General features: G+C 39.0%; 1 non-coding gene across 1 annotated transcript; it reads left to right on the top strand.

Annotated features, from left to right (window-relative positions):
- Positions 1-7,067: 7,067 nt before the first annotated feature.
- Positions 7,068-7,175, top strand: LOC148574533 (small nucleolar RNA R71). The gene has a single exon (XR_015905704.1). It is a non-coding gene; the product is annotated as a small nucleolar RNA R71 (small nucleolar RNA).
- Positions 7,176-7,438: the final 263 nt, after the last annotated feature.

Genomic DNA, 7,438 nt, shown 5'->3' with positions numbered 1-7,438 from the left:
GTATAAGCAAGAAGATTCAAACAAAAATTAAAAATCTATAATTATCATGTAGTCATGTTTGGTTTATATTTAGAGTTGTTAGTTTAATCACTTTTACTTAATATTTATATTGCTTGCTTCCTCTACAAAGTTTAAATCTCTACTAGCTATTAATTATCTTTTGTTTTTTCCCATTAGTATTGATCATAATTCATAACTCATGACTTTTCCATGCCAAGGCAAGTGTATATTTTCTTGAAAATTATTATCAGTTAGAATTCTTGCCAAATGACATAGACTCATAGATTACTATACAATCTAAAATCAAATTTATCTATAGTTGTCATGTAGTCGTGTTTGATTTATATATACATTCTTGGAAATTGGTTTATTTTGACCAAGTAGTTGCATGCATTTAGATAGAGTGTATTTAGATAGTTTGCATCGAATAAGTGTTGCACCCCTTTGTCTTATCCTTCTTGATGTATAGCATGAGGACATGCTATTGTCTAAGTGTGGGGATGTTAATAAATCACAATTTTGTGGTTTATTTTGGATTGAATTGAGTGAGTTTTATCAACTTATCTTGCACTTATTTATTGAAATAGCATGGTTTTGTGAATTCTCTCTAAATTGTGCTCAAGAGTGAAAACATGCTTTTTAGGCCCTTAAATTGCTAAATTTAATCCACTTCAATTCCATTAGATGCCTTGATATATTTGTTGAGTGATTTCAAGAATTAGAAGGCAATAATGACTTGAAGAATTGAAGAGAAAGCATACAAAAGTGAGGAAGTTCATGAAGAAGTGAAGGATTTGTAGAGCTGTCAATCCTAACCTCTTCATACTAAACTGATCATAACTTAAGCTATAAAGGTTGAAATAAGGCAGTTCCAGCTGCATTAGAAAGCTAACAACTGGGACTTTAAAATGATATGCAATTGTCTATAGTGGACAATGAGTTAAGATGTATGTGTACGTGTCCAAATCCTGCATACGCATAACACAAAAAACGTGACTCACTTAAGGCAACATGTGATCAGCGATTTCTAGCCCATTTTGGGCCCAATCTAACTCATTTTTTATTATATTGAACCCAAGATTGAAGAAGAATGAACCAAGTAGTCATAATATAGTTTTAGTCATATTTTAGGTTAGAATTCTAGAGAAAGAAGTTAGATCTAAGTTTTTGTTCTTGCTTTAGTTCAATTGTCTTAATCTTCTTAGTTTTTCTTGTTAATTTCTTTATGTTACCATTTTTACTTTCATGAACCCTTGTTGGATTTTGATTTCTATTAATGCAGTTTGATGTTTCTATGTTTATTGTTGTTTAATTGAGTTTTTATTGTTACTTTCTTGTATTTGGTAGCTTTAGATTTTATTATTCTTGCAATTTTACCATGCTTTTCTTTTATGCCTTCCAATTGTTTGATAAAATACTTGGTTTGGTTTTAGAGTAGATTTTTGCACTCTTGGCTTGAGATTGAGGACTTAGATACCTTGATATCATTGATGTTCTGTGTGATTGGTGATTTAGGATTGTTAGTTGATTTTGGGATCAACTATGTCCACTTGACTTAACCCTCCGATGTTATAGGATAACTAAGTGAAATTAATCATTTGTAATTACCATGTTGTGGTCAATGATCTAGGATAGGAAACCTTGAGTCTTAGTCCTTGCCATGAGTGTCTTTTAGCAGTTATATTGGTGCACGAAATTGTGATTACACATTCATAATTTGTCACAACCTCGATACAACTAACCAGCAAGTGCACTGGGTCGTCCAAGTAATACCTTACGTGAGTAAGGGTCGAATCCCACAGAGATTGTTGGTATGAAGCAAGCTATGGTCACCTTGCAAATCTCAGTCAGGCTGATATAAATTGATAATGGTGTTTTCGAATAATAATTAATAGAATAGGGATAGAGATACTTATGTAAATCATTGGTAGAAATTTCAGATAAGCGAATGGAGATGCTTTTCGTTCCTCTGAACCTCTGCTTTCCTGCTATCTTCATCCAATCAGTCTTATTCCTTTCTATGGCTGGCTTTATGCAAGGGCATCACCGTTGTCAGTGGCTACATCCCCTCCTCTCAGTGAATAATATGCTCACGCACCCTGTCACGGCACGGCTATTCATCTGTCGGTTCCCGATCATGCTGGAATAGGATTCACCCTCCTTTTGCGTCTGTCACTAACGCCCAGCACTCGCGAGTTTGAAGCTCGTCACAGTCATTCAATCATTGAATCCTACTCGGAATACCACAGACAAGGTTTAGACTTTCCGGATTCTCTTGAATGCCGCCATCATTCTAGCTTACGCCACGAAGATTCTGGTTAAGAGATCTAAGAGATACTCATTCTAGCTTAATTCATGTAGAACAGAAGTGTTTGTCAGGCACGCGTTCATAAGGGAGAAGGATGATGAGCGTCACACCTTAATCTATGGAGTGTAGAAACTCTACCGTTGAAAATACATAAGTGAAGGTCCAGGCATGGCCGAGATGGCCAGCCCCCTAAAACATGATCAAAGGATCATAAGGTAATCCAAAGATGTCAAATACAATAGTAAGAGGTCCTATTTATAATAAACTAGCTACTAGGGTTTACATGAGTAAGTAATTGATGCATAAATCCACTTCTGGGGCCCACTTGGTGTGTGCTTGGGCCGAGCCTTAACTTTCCACGTGCAGAGGCCATTTGTGGAGTTGAACGCCAGGTTTTGATCCATTTCTGGCGTTCAACTCTGGTTTTGGATCCTTTTCTGGCGCTGGACGCCAGATTTGGGCAGAGAGCTGGCGTTGAACGCCATTTTACGTCATCTATTCTTGGCCAAAGTATGGACTATTATATATTGCTGGAAAGCCCTGGATGTCTACTTTCCAACGCAATTGGAAGCGCGCCATTTCGAGTTTTGTAGCTCCAGAAAATCCACTTTGAGTGCAGGGAGGTCAGAATCCAACAGCATCAGCAGTCCTTTTTCAACCTCTGAATCTGATTTTTGCTCAAGTCCCTCAATTTCAGCCAGAAAATACCTGAAATCACAGAAAAACACACAAACTCATAGTAAAGTCCAGAAATGTGAATTTAACACAAAATCTATTAAAAACATCCCTAAAAGTAACTAGATCCTACTAAAAACATACTAAAAACAATGTCAAAAAGCGTATAAATTATCCGCTCATCACAACACCAAACTTAAATTGTTGCTTGTCCCCAAGCAACTGAAAATCAAAATAGGATAAAAAGAATGGAATATACTATAAATTCCAAACTATCAATGATACAGAGCTTCAATCATATGAGCGGGACTTATAGCTTTTTGCCTCTTGAATAGTTTTGGCATCTCACTTTATCCATTGAGGTTCAGAATGATTGGCATCTATAGGAACTCAGAGTTCAGATAGTGTTATTGATTCTCCTAGTTCAGTATGATGATTCTTGAACACAGCTATTTTATGAGTCTTAGCCGTGGCCCTAAGCACTTTGTTTTCCAGTATTACCACCGGATACATAAATGCCACAGACACATAATTGGGTGAACCTTTTCAGATTGTGACTCAGCTTTGCTAAAGTCCCCAATTAGAGGTGTCCAGGGTTCTTAAGCACACTCTTTTTTTGCTTTGGACCTTGACTTTAACCGCTCAGTCTCAAGTTTTCACTTGACACCTACACGCCACAAGCACATGGTTAGGGACAACTTGGTTTAGCCGCTTAGACCAGGATTTTATTCCTTTAGGCCCTCCTATCCACTGATGCTCAAAGCCTTGGAATCCTTTTTATTTGCCCTTGCCTTTTGGTTTTAAGGGTTATTGGCTTTTTGCTCTTGCCTCTTGGTTTTAAGAGCTTTTGGCTTTTTCTGCTTGCTTTTTCTTTTTCTTTCTATTTTTTTTTTTCGCCCTTTTTTTTTCTGCAAGCTTTGTTCTTTGCTGCTTTTTCTTGCTTCAAGAATCATTTTTATGATTTTTTAGATTATCAAATAACATGTCTCCTAGTCATCATTCTTTCAAGATCCAACATATTTAACATTCTTAAACAACAACTTCAAAAGACATATGCACTGTTCAAGCATACATTCAGAAAACAAGAAGCATTGTCACCACATCAATATAATTAAACTAAGTTCAAGGATATATTCAAAACTCATGTACTTCTTGTTCTTTTGATTTAAAACATTTTTTTTTAAGAGAGGTGATGGATTCATAGGACATTTATAACTTTAAGACATAGTTACTACTACTAATGATCATGTAATGAAGACACAAACATAGATAAGCACATAACATAGAAAATGAAAAACAGAGAAAGTAAGAACAAGGAATGAGTCCACCTTAGTGATGTCCTTGAGCTCTTCTATGTCTCTTCCTTGTCTTTGTTGCTCCTCCTTCATTGCTTTTAGATCTTCTCTGATTTCATGAAGGATGATGGAGTGCTCTTGATGTTCCACCCTTAGTTGCTTCCAATAATTGTGTGGAAGAAAATGTATCCCCTGAGGTATCTCAGGGATCTCTTGATTTGCAGTCAAATGTTCTACCACTGAGCTATAGACCCTTGATGGAAGCTTTTGTCTTCCCTTTCCTCTTTCTATAGGCTTCTCTGGCCTTAGGTGCCATCAATGGTTATGGAAAAAACAAAAAAAAGCTATGCTTTTTACCACACCAAACTTAGAATGTTGCTCGCCCTCGAGCAAAAGAAGAAAGAATAGAAGAATAAGAAGAAGATATGGAGGAGATGGAGGGAGATGTGTATTCGGCCATATGGGTGGGATTGGGTGGGAAAGAGATGTTGAATTTTGAAAGAAAGTGGGTGTTTGGATGTGAGTGGTAAAGAGTTAATAGGGAAGAGTGTTTATTGGGAATAGAGGATGATTGAGAAGAGAGAAGAGAGTGAGTGGAGGTAGGTGGGGATCCTGTGGGGTCCACAGATCCTGAGGTGATCCTGTGAGGTCCACAGATCTTGAGGTGTCAAGGCATTTACATCCCTGCACCAATTTAGGCATGCAAAATGCCCTTGCACACAACTCTGGGCATTCAGCGCCAGGTTGGTGCCCATTTTGGGCGTTCAACGCCCATTTGCTGCCATTTCTGGCGTTGAACGCCAGAACCATGCTTGTTCTGGGCGTTCAGCGCCAGGATGCTCCCATTCTGGGCGTTCAGCGCCAGAACTATGCTCTGTTCTGGCGTTTGAACGCCAGACAGATGCTCCTCCAGGGTGTGATTTTTCTTCTGCTGTTTTTTATTCCATTTTTGAATTTTTTTTTTGTTTATTTTGTGACTCCACATGATCATGAACCTAAGAAAACATGAAAAACAATAAAAATAAGAATTAGATAAACATTGGGTTGCCTCCCAACAAGCGCTTCTTTAATGTCAATAGCTTGACAGTGGGCTCTCATGGAGCCTCACAGATGTGCAGAGCTTTGTTGAGACTCTCCAACACCAAACTTAGAGTTTGGATATGGGAGTTCAACACCAAACTTAGAGTTTGGTTGTGGCCTCCCAACACCAAACTTAGAGTTTGACTGTAGGGGCTCTGGTTGACTCTGCTTGGAGAGAAGCTTTTTCTGCTTCCTCCCCATGGTTGCAGAGGGGGATCCTTGAGTTTTAAACACAAGGGAGTTCTCATTCCATTGAAGGAATATTTCACCTCTATCAACATCAATCACAGCTCTTGCTGTGGCCAGGAAAGGTCTTCCTAGGATGATGGATTCATCCTCTTCCTTTCCAGTATCCAGGACTATGAAATCAGCAGGGATGTAAAGGCCTTCAACCTTTACTAACACGTCCTCTACTTGTCCATAAGCCTGTTTTCTAGAGCTGTCTGCCATCTCTAATGAGATTTTAGCAGCTTGCACCCCATAGATTCCAGTTTCTCTATTACAGAGAGGGGCATGAGGTTTATTCCTGAACCAAGGTCACACAGAGCCTTAAAGATTATGGTGCCTATGGTACAGGGTATTATGAACTTTCCAGGATCCTGTCTCTTCTGAGGCAATGTCAGTTGATCCAGATCACTTAGTTCATTGATGAACAAGGGAGGTTCAACTTCCCAAGTATCAATGCCAAATAATTTGGCATTCAGCTTCATGATTGCACCAAGAAACTTGGCAATTTGCTCTTCAGTAACATTCTCATTCTCTTCAGAAGAGGAATATTCATCAGAGCTCATGAAGGGCATAAGGAGGTTCAATGGGATCTCTATGGTCTCTAGATGGGCCTCAGAGTCCTTTGGTTCCTCAGAGGGAAGCTCCTTATTAATCACTGGACGTCCCAGGAGGTCTTCCTCCTTGGGATTCACGTCCTCTCCTCTCCTCACAGGTTCGGCCATGGCGCTTATGTCAATGGCCTTGCACTCTCCTTTTGAATTCTCTTCTGTATTGCTTGGGAGAGTACTAGGAGGGATTTCAGTGATCCTTTTGCTCAGCTGGCCCACTTGTGCTTCCAGATTTCTAATGGAAGATCTTGTTTCATTCATGAAACTTACAGTGGCCTTAGATAGATCAGAGACTAAGTTTGCTAAATTAGAAGTATTTTGTTCAGAGTTCTCTGTCTGTTGCTGAGTGGATGATGGAAAAGGTTTGCTATTGCTAAACCTAATTCTTCCACCATTATTAAAGCCTTGTTGAGGCTTTTGATCCTTCCATGAGAAATTTGGATGATTTCTCCATGATGAGTTATAGGTGTTTCCATAAGGTTCACCTAAATAATTTACCTCTGCTATTGCAGGGTTCCCAGGATCATAAGCTTCTTCTTCATAAGAAGCCTCTTGAGTACTGTTGGATGCAGCTTGCATTCCATGCAGACTCTGAGAGATCATATTGACTTGCTGAGTCAATATTTTATTCTGAGCCAATATGGCATTCAGAGTATCAACTTCAAGAACTCCCTTCTTCATAGGCGTCCCATTGCTCACCGGATTCCTTTCAGAAGTGTACATGAACTGGTTATTAGCAACCATGTCAATGAGTTCTTGAGCTTCTGCAGGCATTTTCTTTAGGTGAATGGATCCACCTGCAGAAGTGTCCAGTGACATCTTTGATAGCTCAGATAAACCATCATAGAATATATCCAGGATGGTCCATTCTGAAAGCATGTCAGAAGGACACTTTTTGGTCAACTGTTTGTATCTTTCCCAAGCTTCATAGAGGGATTCACCTTCTTTCTGTCTGAAGGTTTGAACATCAGCTCTAAGCTTGCTCAGCTTTTGAGGAGGAAAGTACTTGGCTAAGAAAGCCGTGACCAGCTTATCCCAAGAGTTCAGGCTGTCTTTGGGTTGAGAATCCAACCATAATCTAGCTCTGTCTCTTACAGCAAAAGGGAATAGCATGAGCCTGTAGACTTCAGGATCTACTCCATTAGTCTTAACAGTATCACATATCTGCAAGAACTCAGTTAAGAACTGAAAAGGATCTTCAGATGGAAGTCCATGAAACTTGCAGTTCTGCTGCATCAGAGAAA

The sequence above is a fragment of the Arachis ipaensis genome, chromosome B2 (assembly GCF_059453495.1).
Source record: "Arachis ipaensis isolate K30076 ecotype BB chromosome B2, ASM5945349v1, whole genome shotgun sequence".
Classification (NCBI taxonomy): Eukaryota; Viridiplantae; Streptophyta; class Magnoliopsida; order Fabales; family Fabaceae; genus Arachis; species Arachis ipaensis.
The sequence above is the reverse complement of the archived record's forward strand: the minus strand, read 5'-3'. Positions and strand labels throughout refer to the sequence as shown.